Here is a 17,639-nt window from a genome sequence, read left to right as displayed (position 1 = left end):
CATTAGAGCAGCTCATCACTGTGTTGTCACAAATGTTCTGAATTAATGAAGTTCATTGTCCCAAAGAAAACAGCGACGATAACCTCTGTAGGTAAAGATTACAGCAGTCGTGAATAACTCTTGTTCGTTGCCTCACTCAGCCAGGCTTTCACTGACATCAGATAATCTAGGAAGATAAGGGAGTGAAGATGTAGATAAACTGTACTTAAGAATGTCTACTGTCCTTGTTGACTTGTCGACTGTAAGATTGTTAAAAGATTACAGACACAGGGTACAGAAGTCTGTGGGTCCCCTAGTGTGTTGCAGGGACCTTATCTCCCCTTCCCTCATTTTTTGTGTACACACATTTCTGACAAAGTCTAAATATAGACCACAGTAAGTTCTTTGCTGGATGTAACAACCGTTACTCGCTGACGTCAATGAAGTACCCGAGTAGATAACTCATGTGTGATAGAACATAGCGACTTGTCTCAGTTGTACATCAAGCGTTGACATACCTTGTGGATGCATGCTGACATGTCATGTGGATCATGAAACGTTTGTAAGTTATTTTTAAATGTGTTCCGTTCCTTGCCGTGCACCCTGACATACAAATATTGTAGAAACATCATTTAAATGCATTATTTTGCATGCATCTGTGTCGCGGCCTCAAGGATTGTTCTGTACCTGCAATTGTAGCCTAGAAGGGGAGCTCACTGGACATGAAAGGTGGTGACTTCATTTACATGGCTGACGAGACTAACAAGTGCAGAACGGTTAGCAAGGCCAGCAAGACAATCAGAACCCAATCTCCAAATACTCATTCACTTCTTGTCACTAGCTGAACACATAACGAGTCCCGGTCGTGGACTCCAAACGGTTGTTGATTCATCTGTCGTCTACCTGTCAACATGTCCAGGATGGTGCTGATGGGTGTCTAGACTCTAACCATTGTTACCCTCACCCTCCAGCTCACCTGAACGTGCACCTTCATTTAGTCCTATCACAACTTGTCACGTGTCAATCCTCAAGCTGAACCAGCACAATGGGATGAACAAAGTGTTTATGAGGCTGAAAGCATTTTTAATGTCCTTGCTGCTCGCGGCTACAACAAAGTGTGAATTTACAGAAGGTTCAGACAGACACATGTTAGATATACAGGGAAAAGGTGTAGTCTTTCTCACACATGCATTCTAAGTTAATGTATCGCCCAAGGTGTTTTGTGACCGTATTATAAAATACTAACCCTGGGTCAAAAATTGGGTTGTCCTTATTTATAACATCTTCCATGGCCAATGCGAGAACTTTGGAAGACAGTTCACATTACTCCAAAGGAGGTCTTGATTTTTTTTTTCAAAAAACTAAGAACAGCGAAGTCTAAAGGTTTAAAACTCTTGGACGCAGGAGACTTGTTTTTCTCATCTAGCTTTTTATGATTCTGTTGATTACTAGCAGTTGTTGATTGTAAAGCAACATTGACTGAGTGGTTGACAATAAAACACTAAAGTGTAAGGACACTAAAATGCCGATTTCATCAGGAATGGAGTAGTTGCTGCTGTCAAACAACTAGTCTTGAAGTTATTTCTCTGTTCAAACACTATTATTCCATGGCAAGAACGACACATTCACAAGCAGAATAAACATGTGAACTTTGACTTCCATTCATCGTCCACATGAACAACACTTACCTCAAGACATCCTTGGCAGCACCCAAAGATATGACAAAGACATGTCACCCCACCCAGTACCCGTGGGTACCAGGGACACGTGTCAAAATCAATCGAAATACTTCGATCCTGCACATTGAAGATGCAAATTATTCAGGTGACCTCTGTCCGAGGAGACCACCAGCTCGACCCCCAACCGATGGGAGAGAAGCGTCTGATAATAGAAAGACGAGAGCACGGACTAGCATGAATGTGACACTGGAGATCAATAGAACGCCTGCCGCAGCGCCACCTTTGGAAAGCACACAAAAGAAGAAAAGAAAGAAATAATAATAATAAAAAAAGAATCTATTCACGTGCAGTATACAGTTTCGGGTAACAAAGGCGAGTTTGTCAATGCTTGTAGTAAAATATTCAGTAGTGTACAGCGACCTCTGCTGTCCGCGGCACAGAACCAGTGTTCCTCCAGTTCTGAGGGGTGGGAGGAGGGTGGGTGTGGGAGGAGGTGGGTGTGAGAGGAGGGTGGGGAGGAGAAGAAGAAAAAAAGAAAGGAAAGGTTGGGGTCTGGGTTGGGACGAGATGAGATCGTCTGCTTGGCGAAACAAAGGAGATACAGTGTATTGACTGCAGGCTTACGAACCATGTTGTCAGGTTTAATTTAGAGGCTGGCGAGGACAGACAGCAGACGGCGCTACCTGTCGCTGCGTAAAATGTTCATCAACTGCAACAGGTGGTGATGCAGTGCACAGCTCACCTGTACATCGCCTGACCTTGGCTTTTTCCTACCCCAGGTGTGGACAAACCCGGGTTCACAGTCTCCTCTTCATAGGTCCATTCTTCCTTTTCTCAGATTGGAGAAGCCAGGTAAGGGAAGCAAACCAAGTGATGCGACCAACTGGAAATGTAGGATTCGCCACGATACCAACCTCTAGCTCTATGCTGTTTATCTCCCTTTGTTGGACGTTTGGGCTGAACTCTAGGATCATCCTGTCTTCTGGTCCAGCAATCTGGATTTGTTATTGATGTCATGAAACTTTTGTATTGGTCATCTTGGAGCTTTCTGACCTCCTGTCAGCTCTGGCGCCGGCTATTAGTGTGGGGGGGAGTTATTATCTCCCTTGGGAGAATAAGAAACCGCTTTTATGTCCGCTACCTCTGCAACTTCCGGACCCACCAAATGTTTGTAAGTTGGATGAAATGAATGGTGAAGAAGAAGAAAGTATTTTTAAGAGGAACGTGGTATGATTGATGGAGTGTTTGTTGCTATTTATATATTCTGTCAACTACTGCTCCTTCTGGACTGAGTTTGTCATTTGAATAGTTGAAGACAACTTTAAAACAACTCTCCCACCTCGCCTTGACTGCCAGACCTGGTGTACACAGTGTGGCAGGCTTTGTGTGCTCTTTCTCGTTTGTCTTGTGTTTTGTCACTGTTTATATGTTTCTGTATTTGCTGATATTGTGTTCCTTACACCACGCGTATTTGATATTTTTGTTTATTTTGTTTGTGTGTATGCGTTATGTTTGAAGAGTGCATTGGGCCTACTGTCAGATGAGAAATATTCAACACTTTTTGTAATTCCTATCATTAATACCTAGCTGTTGGTGTAGTTTGGTGTTAGTGGGTTGGTGTGTGTGTGTGGAGGGGAGGTGATTGCTTTTGCTCAGCTTTGATATCAAATTCAAGGCGTGTCCTTTAAGGGCTATAGCATGGAGTTTATAAAACCTTATGAAAACAGCGCCAGGTAGTCATTTTACAGTCAATGGCGTATGTCTGTATTCAGGTAACATCCACTTTATGGTTGTTGTCATTGATTTTCTTTTCAAACCTGTCGGCAGATGCAAATACTCGTATTTCCTCTGACATTTTAATGTACCTCACCAGGCTGGGCGACACATGCGCATGCAGTACCTGCTAACCTCCAGTCCGAATTTGTCAACCCCAGCAAATAACTTTAAGTGTCACTCAAATCCTAACTCCAACTTTAACCCTAATTTATGAGATAATCCGAGATTCACACATCTCGGGCGAAATAAGGTTGAAATTAAGAAGCCCGAAAATGATCTTCAACTGAAGAAAAAAAAATGTTGACCTGTTTCTGTAAGTTTTAAAAACTTTTAAAAATTAAAACTGTGATAAGAATCAAACTCATATCAGCACAACAATAGCCGCCTTAGTCACTATGCTTCATTGGGCTTCGCAGCATTAAGGTAGCAACTAATTTATATTATTATTTAATTAACGGCAACTTACCCAGCTTGGTGGGGAAAAGTTAGCTAGAACTGCTAAACTGAGTAATCATTGAAGCAAGTTAGCTAACTGATTCACGATAACCATTAGGCTACCATTGCAAATGTGGTCTCTGGTCCCTAGACCCAGTACTATCCTTCAGCTAGCCCTTGTTTGCTTCGTTTGCTGATACTTTGATTCTTCAACTTAAATATCGTATGATAAAATATATATTATAAAGACTGATGAAGCTATGTTTGTGGACACACGGTCGACTGTGACTACGGCAAATGTTTCGTTAAGTCAAAATATGTCAAGCACGAACTTGTATTACTGAACTGTGCAGACTATTTTTTTCCAGTTAGCTAGAACGAGGCTGGTGTGTAAATAACTTCCGGTTTAGTCACATTCTTTGTTTAGGCTCGCCTAGACTAACAGCGGAGAACTTCGCAAGAGGCTGAGCGTTGGTCTCGGCAGACAGACAGCAGTCCACCTATACACGTCTGTGTGTCAGGTTTAATCAGTAGTCCACTGTGTGTGTCCAGTCATGGCCCTTTAGGGATATCCTGCAATAATGGCATGGGCTTAGATGGGCAGGCAGAAGATTTTATAACACGATAAACAAATTTAGTTGACATTTCTGTCGCAGTCAGAGATGACATGTCCCTGAGAGGAAACTCGTGGTTTATTGTGCTTGGACAAAAAAGCGGAAGATAACCGTAACACTCTTCCCGTTCCCGCTGGGGATACAACTGTAGCTCCCTAAAAAGACGAATAGAAGGCTAGTGAGCATTACTCTCCCAGGGTATTGCACGTCAGAAATCCTTATGACAAATGAGAAAGAAGCAAAAAAAATTTAAATAATTAAACAAAAACTGTAAGGTTCTGACAATCGCTGTATTGTGTTTTATCTCAGTGAGGTGCGCGATGGCAGCCCTGTTCGGCATGTCAAGATCATGCTGGTCCTCCTTGTCGCTTCTTTAACTTTTACTGAGTCACTCAAGGGACGAGTGTGTGTATGTTGTAGATGACTTGAAGAAGAGCTCAATAATTCCTTTGTGTGTCGGCAGCCGGGGTCACGAAAGGTGAGAGATGGGCGGGCGAGGGTTTTTAGAGAGATGTGTGGTTAGTTCATTCTGTGCATCAGCGCGTGAGCTTCACTCACTTGATTCTTATTCTGACTTACTTCTCACTTCAACTCTTTGTAATCTGTGGGCTTCCGCCGTCGTTTGCTAGTAAAGTGCATAAAGCTAAGATGACCTTTGATCCTTAAAACTATGCTATGGGCTCTTCCTTACCCCACACAATGAGAACAGCTCTACTTTCACACGACACAGTTTGAATATTAGGGAGTATTTTGTGACATTTGACCTATGTGACGCAGCAAAAGAAGGGAAAAGGGTTTTTCTTGCACGATGCATTACCTGAATAATACTATGGTGATTATGTCATTTAGTTCATTTGGCATTTCGAGAAGTTTTTTTTAAAAATATTTTAAAGGGACCTTTTAACATATTATCGTCATTGTTAGAAATTTTCGTTGATTTATTTTAACCGGAACTGTCAAAGCATTTTCCCTGTCCTCTTAACTTTCATTTATTCAGCCATTTTGAGGTCAAAGCAAGCTCTGAAGATCTTTGTCTTTTCGATTTATCGAAGCTAAAAGTATTGAATGGTCAAGTCGGCTGTAACATGTTTTTGATAGTAAATCTCAATATTTTTCTCTTCCTATTCTCGAGATACACTGCTACAAACATCATCCACGCACAGAAAGAACTCAACATAGTCATCTGTGACGAGGGCAATTGTTGACCTGGGGCAAGGTAAAGAACTCGAGGATAAGCATCTTGTTTTCAAAGTTAGAAAGCGATGTCCAGATCCCGTAGATGTTGTTTACCCCTGGACCCGTAGTTATAAAGTGGTGGTAATGTTTAGAAACAAGAAGTAGTGTCCGCGGAGCCTCGAAACCAGTTTATAACCGGAAGCATGGCGCTTTACTTGAGTTCCCCGTTTTTCTCTGGAACAGACTTGTTCTCGCTTGGGATTGTACATGAACACGTTTACATTATCAAGGCCTCATGAAAGAGGTTCTTCTGTCAACTGCCCAGAATGTGCCAGGGTGTCAAAAGAAGAAGGCAATCCCTGGGTCATAATGAACAGCCTAGATCTCTGTCACCAGATAAGAGCCTTGAAGACAGAAAGGAAAAGCTAACCCGAGGCAGCTTGCAAGTACAAAGAAGTGAATTGTTACATTAGCAAAGAGATGAGGGCAGCCGGGAAAAACTGGATAGAAGATCAAAGCCGGATCACAGAGGAGGAAGGGATACGGGGTTACAGCGAAATTGCCTGGTAATGACCCTCGCCAAAACATGTCAACACAAGACCTAAGTCTTTGAAGACATCAATGGCTACTTCATGGCTAGAAAGGGGAGTAAATAATTATATCATTTGTGAATTAAATATTCAAAGATCTGTACATCCTCCAGCTGAACACAGACGCTAACATCCTTCAAACATCCAGACTAGCTCCAGGAAACCTGCAGACCTACAGGTAGTAGGTGGAAAGAGTGATACACAGACAGGAAATCCCAGCTTAGGGGCTCAAGCAAGGTGGGGACCGAAGTCCTTCACTGCTGTATGTCAAAGAGTCTGAGAAATGGACGCAGCTACTAACCATTCCACTTCCAAAAAAGGAAATAGAGTCAGAACTACAGAACAATAAACCTAATCTGCCATCCAAGTCGGAATCGCATCAGCAAGACTGCCAGGGAACTACCAGCAGAAGAGACTGACTTCCCAGCAGGTAACAGCGCAGTTAAGGAGAAATTTTACTTCCATTTCCATCGGCGGAAGGGCAATTAGCAGACGACAGTACAGACCTGCAATTCCTTAATGCAAGGTAAAGGTCATCCCCTAACTTTTCAGGTCACTGGGGTGAAGGGTGTTAGAGACCTCACTCTTCTCGGGGCCAGGTGTACATGAGGGCGGTGTCCATCTCCTGTCCCTCTCTGCCTTGCCTTCCCCAACCCTCTAAGGAGTCAGGTACACATTCCTGCCAGCTGTCGACTGAGGGACGTTTGCTGCGCTAATCGGACATTGAACCAGCGCACTCTCAGTTCCAAGTCCAGTTCTATAACCACTCGGCTATGCGCTGCCCCTTACCAACAGACTCCAACGCGTGTGAAATGGAGACCAGGTCCTTCAAGGCACCTTGGAGGGATGTCGGTGCCGAGGTGACCAGAAGAAGAACTGAGTTACGAATATCAAGAAATGGAATTGTCATCCTGAGCAGGATCAACTCATCATCTCCCAAGACAGGTGTAAGTGACGGGTCTTTTCATTCATGTCCTCCTCCAAACGACCGGTATCGGTCAAGAGAAGAATTAATGAACCTTATGGCCTCTTGTTGATGTTAGGAGATGTGTGTCTCTTGAAAAAAGAGAGGAGGTGAATATTCAATTTGATTTTGAGAAAATAGCATTATCCAGTCATTATAAAAGGTGTAACATCCGATTATTTGGTTTTAAAGACGAGGTAGAACAGGTGGACTTTGTGTCCTTACCATCCTTACCCGCGTTTCGTGTGAAACACTCAGACACGTAGTCTTAGCGAACTTTACAAAATTCAAAAAAAAAAGCAACAAATTTTTTTTGTTCTTCGCGGAACGATTGCTTTGTGTCTACTGATCTATTTCAGGAACAACATTCAAACACGATAGCAGGGTTCATCATCTCCACAACAACGCAACGGCTTCTGGGCATGCGCAGTGGCAGCAGATGTAACTGGGTGTGGCATTCCGCTTTCGAGATCATTTTCGTCTCATGTTTTGGTCTTTTCATCTGGCCCTGACCTCGCTGTATATCCAACAATAGGGCCGTAAAAATGCACACAAGAAACTTTAATTAAAGTGGACTGGAGGCGGGATTAATTTAGGTTTTTATTGGCATTCTTCTTTGCCTGGAGTAGTGAATGGCGCCCGTACCTTTTCCGACTCGCAGTACGAGCCTTTGTGCAGAGAAGACCATTTGAGAGATAGGAATGGATTTTCCAGGCGGGGAAAGGGAAGAGTTTAATAAAGTTATCTTTCCGCCCTGCAAATCCAATCTCTACATCTCTCAGCTGCTCCTCCGATGCTCATTTTGGACAATTATCTTTCTAAATCCTCTTTCACAAAACTCGCTACACTGTGAAAATAATGAATGATGTGTACATCATCTTCTAAATAAGGCGATGTTTATGTGTGTGTGTGTGATCTCCCATCCACCCAGAATATTTGTGTTGACTACTCAAAAGTCAAAGGTTGTAGGATGTTTGGTAGGGAGTTCAGTATCGCGTGTGTGGCTCCAGGCCAAACATGCTACTCAGAAGATATTGTGACATACATCTTGTACACAGAACACACGTGGACAAAGCCGTTATTTAAAAGTGTCCTACACCATAGAGAGAGAGAACAGCATGGAGAAAGAGCGACGAAGGGAGAAAGATAAATGTGTGAGGTGGTGCGATATAAAATCTGTCTATACTGCCCTTAGTATCTCCCTCCCTTTCCCCCGTTGGTGAACATAGACTATCAACTGTATGGACCTCGCAATCACATGCTTGGCTCAAAATGAAGTGATAGTTCAAAAGAGAGAAATAAAATCAAATTTACAAGAGTTAGCGCATGAAGGTAGAGGATACTGTAAATTATCTTCATGCATTATTCTTTCTTCTCTCTCGGAAAGTTAGCGAGGATCAAAATTTCCTTGTGATGTGTAAAAGGGACTACTTTTAGTATCTAGAAACATGCTCGCGAAGGACTATATGTTGTGGATATCTAGTGACAGAGAAGACAGGGGTGACGTATTCACAGGTGGCAGAGAAGACAGGTGTGACATGTTCACAGATGACAAAGAAAACTCAAATAAGAGGCACACCTCAGCTTTAGGCTATAAACAACGACATCTTGTAGTCTGGAGACCAGGTGTGCCATGGCAGCTAGTCATTTCATTAATTTAAAGTGAAGAGCTAGTCAGATGGTAAGGTGATCCTGAAATGAAAACAATCCGGAGTTTTAGAGTAGCTGTAACAGGATCAGTCCCACAATGCTCGTGATTTGTTTTGTTCTTATGTCCAGGAAAGTCACTTGTCTTGTTCTTTTTCCAAAACAACCCTTCGTGGTTTCCACTCTTCATCATGAAAAATCCAAGACTAGCTCAAATGCTGAGATTTCCAAAGAGTTACTGACAATGTGTGTGTGTAAAAAGTGTCTATCATTCAAGTCGAACTGACAATTTACTTGATTTTCCCTTTAAGAAGTTTGAATACGAGGAAGGGAGAGTTGGAAAGATAAAAGGTCTACAGTCTACACTCTACATGGATTCGACCCAAGAAGCAAATGAACACAATACCACAGACACAGCAACGACTACAAATACCTTCATAAAGCTTTAAAGACCTACCGACCGGCAACACATGCTCCAAAGACTCCTGTCCTATCACTGATTAATACCTTGGACAAGGAGAACCACGCAAGGAGGACCACGAATCTCGGGACATTAAATAAAACAATGTCCTCGCCTGTTTACATCTCCATTTATTTTGGACTTTGTGACGTCAGTAACCGTGGCATCTTGCATGACCACAGCATGGCGGATACAAGAAAATACCGAATCTCGAAAACCCAAGTGCAGATATGGAAACTATTCTGACCTTGTTGACTGCACAGGAAAATATAGGAACGGAAACTGTGTTCATACGTTCCCAAAGGATTCATCTTTCAGAAGAAAATGGACCAACTTCTTTTGTGGTTAGAGATGATCTACTGGACCTACACAGCTGTCTGTTGAATGCGAACACCACAGTCGGACCAGTCGGGTGGGTCTTTAAGCTTGAGTATGGGTGACAAGGGATTTAACACCTGGTGGATGAGGGTATTGGGGAGAAGGAATACTTCCTTTCAATTACACCTGAACATCTGTTACGTCAAAATGATTTATCTGTGTTTATATTTTTGTTTATGTAGTTATGTTTGTGCTAGACGCCAGGTGCTGAGGTCAGGACACGTGTTGTTTTCTGGGCATGAAGGGTGAGAAAAATGGAGAGAAAATCAGCTGTCACGGAGAAGGAGGATGGATGATAGACTGTGGCAAAGCAAGTTTACATCATTGTTTTCACGTAACAACAATAATAATAATTCGGCTGAGCTGTACATTTTATCAAGTGTAGGTGGATACCCTTGCTTTGGTGTGGAAGCCCTCGAACGGATGAGTGGGTGTGGAAAGGGTGTGAGCTGGTGAGATGACCCATCATCAGTTCTCCTCTCTTGTTCACATGTCCCCCGTCTTCTTGCTTCGTCACAATCTGTCATCCGTCCTCTTGCTTCGTCGAAGTCGATTTTCTCGCCATTGTCGGTCTAAAATTCATCACCGCCGCCTGGAAGCCGGTTAATATATTCCTCCGCGAAGTCAAAGAGGCCAGCGGAGGTGTAACTCGTAGTTTAGTGGGAAGGGTAGCAATAAATTATAGGGTTAGTTTAAAATCAGAGGGTCAGAGCTGAACAGAGAGTTAACAGATGAACTTCAGACCGGTCCGGAAGCTGTTGTGAGCGGCTGCAAGGCTGGCGGATGAAAAATTCTTTCTGTTTGTAGCTGTTGGCTACTTGTTTACGGAAACATCGCGAGAACATTTTTTATGAGTGACGTCACTGCTCCAGCCCCTCAAGGATGACAGTTACAGCGCCACGGGAAGGAATGGGAGATAAATAATCTTGTACATAACGGGTGAACTCTCTCGTGAAGCTATTAATACGAATTGTTTCATTCATATCACTGACTAGCACTTTGTTTATTTTTTTTTCCAGTATTTTCTTGATTATGCACATGCGAGTGATGATGTTAGTGTGGTGTAACGTCTGTAAAAAACATTCATATCCGTTACACATTATGATGTAATGCTCGTTATCCACATACATAACAATGTAAATGTCACAAACCTGCTGCGCTGTATTTTTATTTATTTATACCTACGAAAGGGAGAGGGAAAAGTAACTGAAGGGGGAGGTTGAAAGACACCAATTACTGCGGCTCTCAGGGATGGCTGCCGGTCTTTGTTTTAATCAAGTGGTGTTTATAGGTTGTTTTGTTCGAAGAACAAAGGAAAGAGTGTTGTAATGTTTATGATGTTTGTGGTGTGACTGAGTTTTTCCTTGACTGGAGGGGAGAGAACAGTCTCCTCCGTGTTGTCAGTGCGTCCCGAGCGGACTTTTTTGTTTTGTAACCAGTCTTGAACGGACTTGGTGTTGTAGTCTTGGGAACAAATCCTGACAAGATTGTATTGTTATGTACAAGTCCTGAACAAACTTGGAATTACCAGATTTTTATCGTAGAGTAACATTGAACCTGTTGAGGTTTTTGTGTTTTGTGTGTTTTTGTATTTTTCTCTTTTGTTTGTTGCTCTTATTCTTCGTATCTGCCTGGGGTTCGCCGACCAGCATTGAATTAACATTTTCAGGAAGGGCGTCGGTGCCAGTGGAAACTTCGTGTTATATTCAAGTGGATATTTTGTGTCATTGTCAAGTGTAGATTTTGTGTTGCTTTAAAGTGGAGACTGTGTGGGGAACTGTATTGTCGACAAGAAGATCGGATATTTTGAGACATTAGAAGAAACTTGTGTTAGAAATGTGAGTAGGGAAATTTGGATTTATTTTGTGTTTTCTTTTACTTTAAATTATATCACTTTTAAAATTTAATATTGTTGTTTTTATTTAGTTATCTTCCTCGTCTGAAAGGCACTGTAGAGTGCAGGTGACCGTAAACAATGATAATTAGCAGGTTTTTGCAAATATACGTAAGTCTATGTCTGTACACTTGCAGTCAGAATCAACTGTATTTCACAGTTCATTTAGTTTCCAACGGACACTTGCAGTGACAGCAACACGGGACGGAGTGAGGACGCTCGCTCAAAGCCTCGTTGACGCCGTTGGCTGGACATCGCTGGTACACAAGGGGAGACAACGTGTGTTTCCTGCTGATACCCAAATGTTGTACCTGATACCATCACACATCAAACTGACAGTAGAGAAAGTAAACGAAACGAAGCAAGGGTTTGGGGAAACTAAAATCGTCTGATTCTAACCTTGTGTAAACTGAGACATACGGTCTCTATAAATGGTAAGCATTGAAAAGTTTTCACTGTTAAAACACACACATACACTGTCTCTGTTTCTCACTCTCTCTCTCTCTCTATCATTCACAAGAAGACAGAGAAAGGGAGAGGACACGTGTCGAACTACAACATTTTATCAGGCTTTCTCTCTTTGCCATGATCATTACTGTCTCGCATGAAGCTGTGACACATCAGACTAAGATTATAAGGCGCTCAGCTTCTTCCGTTTAATATTATAGTCGGGGAAAAAAATCGTATTTATAATCTAGAGTTCTAAACCCTTCACTGCCTGGGAATTGCACTTCAGTGGATTCCCTCACACTGCTACGTAGCTGGCAACGGAGAAGCAGAGAACAGAGGGTGGTGGGTGTGCAGAAAAAACACAGTAAGTCAGTGAGGTCTAAAAGTACAGAGATAAAGACCATAATCAGGTCCACATACAGACCACTACAACCACACTATAATTTCTAACCTGTCCAGACAAGGTGATCATATTCAGGCTCACTATCAGGCACAGCTGACCAAATTGTCAACTGAAATGAAGTCTCTATTTTGTCCTGTGAGTCCCGGTGGAGAAGATGAGTAGCCTACAGAACACATCCTAGAACTACTTCCAAGAAGTAAGGATAAAACAAGTAGACGAAAAGTATACAGATTTATCAACAATAGCGAAAAGTGATAAATGTTTTAAATATTAATAACTACAAGCAACATTTCGCGCAAACCCGCGTTTCATGATGACCCTGAAATACCCTAGACCACTAGAGGTCATCACTGGGCTTGCATACAGAAAACAATGACGGTTTGGATGATGTGTCATTTCCCTTACTTAAAATCTGTATTGTCATTGTGTGTCTCATAAAGAGACCGTTCACATGAGTCGACTGTTTGTGTATTTTTAGCTTACACTCAAATAGACACACAACTGTATGAATAAGAGCCTTGAGGCGCATGAATTTAAATAAAAGTATATTAAAGTGCAAACCTCTTTTATGTTTGGGCGGAGCATTGTTGAAAATATTTACCCACATCTGCCTCACCCTCCCGCCGCTATCACAGCAAGCTTGTGGAGATGTGGCCTACAAACTCCAGCATGCACAGAGAGAGGTCAAGGCCTGTGACATCAGGATTTACATAGATACGTTGACGATGCTAAGACACGGCCAATGAGAGAGATTGGAACCATATGCTAACTTGTCATCAGTGGAAATCTTACTGTCAAGGGTTCGACTCTTACTCTAGCAGATCTTTCAAGTATTTTTGCTGGAACACCAAAATAAACCTGCAAAGCTAAGTGTCATAATTTAAGAAGTTAAAGGTTAAAGTTTACAGGTTACATATACTGAGGATTAAGATTGATGATACAGACACAATTGAAAGTATAATATGTAAAATATATATATATATATATCTTTGCATGATAAAATGACCTTTGCTGCTGAAACTGTTAAACTGTCTGCATTGAATTATAACGACGATGCTTCGTTTCAGAATGATTGCATTACATTTTAATCACATAACATCGTTTCGAAGATTCCCTCTTCTGAAGCAATCCCATCGTAGAATTGAATATTATAATACTTGAGAAAATTTCTTCGCATTTCTCCTCTTGGAAGTGCCCTTTACTTCACCTTCATGTCAGGGTGGGCCCTGCGATAACACCGTTACACCGGATGTCTGCTTTCGATTGTGTTCCGGTTTGTCAGCGTACCTCCGGTCTTGTTGACAGGCTTTTGAAAACTTGAGTCGAGTCATGGACGACGAATCTCCACTCAGCGACATAATCTGTTGTCTCACACTTTCCGTTTCAGTTAGTGAGATCTTCCCTGAGCTTCTTCCTGCTAGTTTCCATTTTGTTTTGCGGTGCCCGTTACACTCGGCAAAGTATGTGGGTTGACCACAAGCCAACACGATTGTTGAGACTGATGAGGAGGAGAAGGGCGAGAAGACGAAGAAGATCTTGTTCATTTCGTATCCTTCCCTGCCCTAAAAAATACAAACACTGAAACAAATACAGTCACCACTACTTCGATAGGACTGTCCTCCAACCCTCACAGTCAACACAATGGCGGATAAGGGGAATGAACCATTACTATCGTGAAAAAGATTCATTATCTCTCTCTCATCACCCCCACACACACAAACAAACTTAACGGAGGAGCGAGAAAGGGATGGAAAATATTTCCCGCCAGAGGAGCAGCGACCTTGCACGGGTCGGCCATGTGGGGCAACCGGAAGTCGATTTGATCAAAGGGCAGCCACGTCACATCCGAGAAGGAAAACAACAGGAAAAGTGTGGCTGTGCATTTTCCTTCGCCCTCCGACCTTTAACCTCCGTCACACAAGGCATTGATTTTCTGGGGCAACAATGCTACATCTATGTGTGACATTTTTGTAGGCAAGAGACCAACAAAACCTGCATTATAGGATTCGATCACACGCACACACATTTTGCTCTGCATGCTGTGCGCGTGTGTCCTTTGTGACCTGGACTTAAAATAGAATGACATGCAGGGTCACGCTCGGCATGTTGGAACCGCTCAAGCGAAACGGTAGCGGGACCTTGAATCCATCAATAGGCGAGACTTACACATGTATCTACAATCTGGATTTATATTCAATAACAAGACTTGCTAACATTGCCGACAGTACTTTACCTATATGTCAACATTTTGCATATGAAAGGTGTCAAACAAACAAACAATGAGAGTTTGTGGTCTAGAAATAAATTAACTTACAAACGACCCACCTACATTTCTTAGGTCTCATAGCTCTCATCCCAACATACTTGTCGGAAACGGTCACTTCCTGCAGATGTACACGTGGACCTATTTGATAAGATGATTACTTCTCTAGTATTGCTGTATTATGAACGTGGAGCTTTGGTTCTTGTTATCAGGCTACAAAATTACATGTGTTTATTATAAGCAGACTTTTCTACTTAGGACAAACACACCACCTCTAAGGTAAATTTCCAATATATCATATTGCAAAGACTAGAATGTTATGTTTTGGTATAACAAATTTGTAACACTATTATTAAACATGAATCTCTAGCATTGCTTGTTGGTCTACCTACGAATTGTATTTGTAATGGAATATGTATTTATTTTTACGAACAAAGGAATCCATTCAGATTATGTTACTGCAGTTAAAGATTTGCTGAAAGTTTAGAGGTGTCGTGGATTTTGGACCAACAGAAAAATTTGAAGATCTTCCCAACTATTTTAAATGTAAGGTTAGAAGGTGTTTGTTTGACATGATTATCTCAAAATGGTTCTCTGCATAGTATGAGAAAGAGATAATGTATAAAGAGTCTTTCTTTCTTCTGTGAAAACTTTATTACTCTTATCTTACAAGGACTGTGAAGAGTATTTTAAGTTAAGAACCTTACATAATAACATTCCGGTTCAGACTGAGCTGTTATACAATATACCAAGATCACCAACTGCACTGTACAAAATATAAAGCTTGTTATTCAGGGAACTAATTTCACTATATTCTAGTCTGTGGTTACTTCAACAATGAAGCAAAAATTCTAAATTTTATTTAAAATATGTTAAGGCCGTTAAATTTAACAGTCCCTTCTACTCCATAAAAAGCATGTACTGAGAATACTTATCCAATTTATAAAAATTATTTGTGGTAAATTATTTATTCGTATTACTAATTAAAAGATACTTTAAAATAAGAAGGAGACTAATAGTATGTGAGATTTTAAGGTTCAAATTGCTGACCATAAAATATATATAACTTATTGAAGACATTATCATTGGTTGATTTTTGGGGAGAGTGCGAATGAAGGAGGCAGTGGGAAGTATGTGTGGCCGAGGGCACAACAACCGAGCAGCTGCTCTGAAACCAACCCCAACATATGAATTGCGATTTTTAATTAATTTAATTCATGTGAGAATGAAGGTCGTTTTCGTCAGAATAATTCTCCCTCAGCACAGATGGCTATGGCAATAAAACCACTGTGATGAAGCTGCTGGAACCTTCTCGAATTGTGCATCGATTATGTAAATGAGTGGCTTAGAGGTCGAAACCCTAAATCTGCGCACTTCATGTCTTCCATCACTGACTAGCTTCATAATTAATTCGTGTAACAAATTAAAGAATGAAGCCATGCTGAGGGTTAATAATTAAAATAAAAAACCCTCCTGCGGTGCTTTATTTTTGACCAAAAGGTTACTGCAATATTTCTGATTACTGACAAAATAGTATTTCATGTGATGCTTAAGAGTGTTTAGTGACAGGAATTTGTGATATACTGATATAAAATCCACTTGAACAGTACATGCCGATATTGTTCTCGGCAAAACCCAGTTGAATATTCCATCCACAGCTCTGCTCGTCCTCGTAACCACTTGCTTCCTGCGATAGCAGCGCCACTAGCAGGATGTTCCGAGTTTTACTCTCTTCCCGTTGACAATGTTCGCGTCCGTTGGATTAATTCTTAAGAATTGCTGGTAACAGATGCACTCGACTGTTTGTCACTACAGGAACATTGGCCACCCTTCGGGAAATTTCTGTCAGTCTGAGCTCTTCTTGCTGCTTTTGTCAGTGTAGTTTCGAAACTCATCTCCTGAACATTGTGTATCTGACAGTTGGTGTATTAATCCGATAAGTAATTTTTAATAAGATTTGAACTTAAGTGACAGGATGAGTCGTGCGATAACAGTATTACAGTATCGATCCCCGTTTAAAGTATTCTAATTAGGAAGTTAGTTTATTTAATCAATGCCTTTTGCGATCTGCAGACGGGCATTAAACTAAGCACCTACCGCTGAACAGACTGTCACTACACCATGAAGAATTTTTGAACAAAAATGTTTTAGCGCTGTCTTCATAAATTGCTTGTATACAAAACTCCAGCATCTATTATGTAGTGATAAGTTTTTAAACACATCATAGTGGGAAGAAAAAAGATATGAACTTCCAAGCAGGTAGAGTTTGATGGCTGTTCTAAAACTGCTTTCGATCCGGTGCAATGTGAGAAAACCAGTCCTTTCAAAATGCGCATCAACAGATTTTCAAAATCCTGGACCAGGTGTAGGTGTTCAAGGCTAACGGCCAGCGGTCACAGCTGTTGCGATCACGTGTGACGCTGCAACAGATGGGGAGCCGTTGATTGAGTGACCTGGTAGACAAGTCACACTCGTCTGCTATCAGTTATACCATAAATATTGACAGCATGCGAGGATGACGTGGATCTGGGGGAAATAAGACTCCGATGTTTATCGTACACGCCACAGACAGAATGTATATACATTTTTTTTTTTTTTTATTTTTTTTTTTAATTTCGTCTTTTCTGTGTGCGAGCCATGCAATGAGAGGGGACTCCGACCATAGACGCTCTTCAGAGTCGTTCGTTCTCCTGCACGAGTGCCAGAGGATCTTTGAGGGAAGGTTCTGATTGTTGGCTGCTCATCTTGAATCTTGGTCAAGTTGCTGAACCACTTGATTGTGCTGTAGGATGTCGAGAGACTGAACCACGTGACTATGCTGTAGGAGGATGATTGAGCGCTTGATTATGTCGCATCGTGTGTTGATAGAGTGAAAAGTCCGCCACTAATACTCCCTGAGATGTTTGGTTTTGTTTTCGATCATGTCCTTTC

At 41.6% G+C, this 17,639-nt stretch overlaps 1 long non-coding RNA gene across 1 annotated transcript; it reads right to left on the bottom strand.

Annotated features, from left to right (window-relative positions):
- Positions 1 to 11,784: 11,784 nt before the first annotated feature.
- LOC112562866 lies at positions 11,785 to 13,068 on the bottom strand. The gene is made up of 3 exons (XR_003098936.1): positions 13,007 to 13,068; positions 12,494 to 12,608; positions 11,785 to 11,880 (listed from the first exon to the last, which is right to left on the bottom strand). It is a non-coding gene; the product is annotated as an uncharacterized LOC112562866 (long non-coding RNA).
- Between the last annotated feature and the right edge of the window lie 4,571 nt (positions 13,069 to 17,639).

The sequence above is a fragment of the Pomacea canaliculata genome, linkage group LG4 (genome assembly GCF_003073045.1).
Source record: "Pomacea canaliculata isolate SZHN2017 linkage group LG4, ASM307304v1, whole genome shotgun sequence".
Lineage (NCBI taxonomy): Eukaryota > Metazoa > Mollusca > Gastropoda > Architaenioglossa > Ampullariidae > Pomacea > Pomacea canaliculata.
This window is presented reverse-complemented; position numbering and strand designations above follow the sequence as displayed.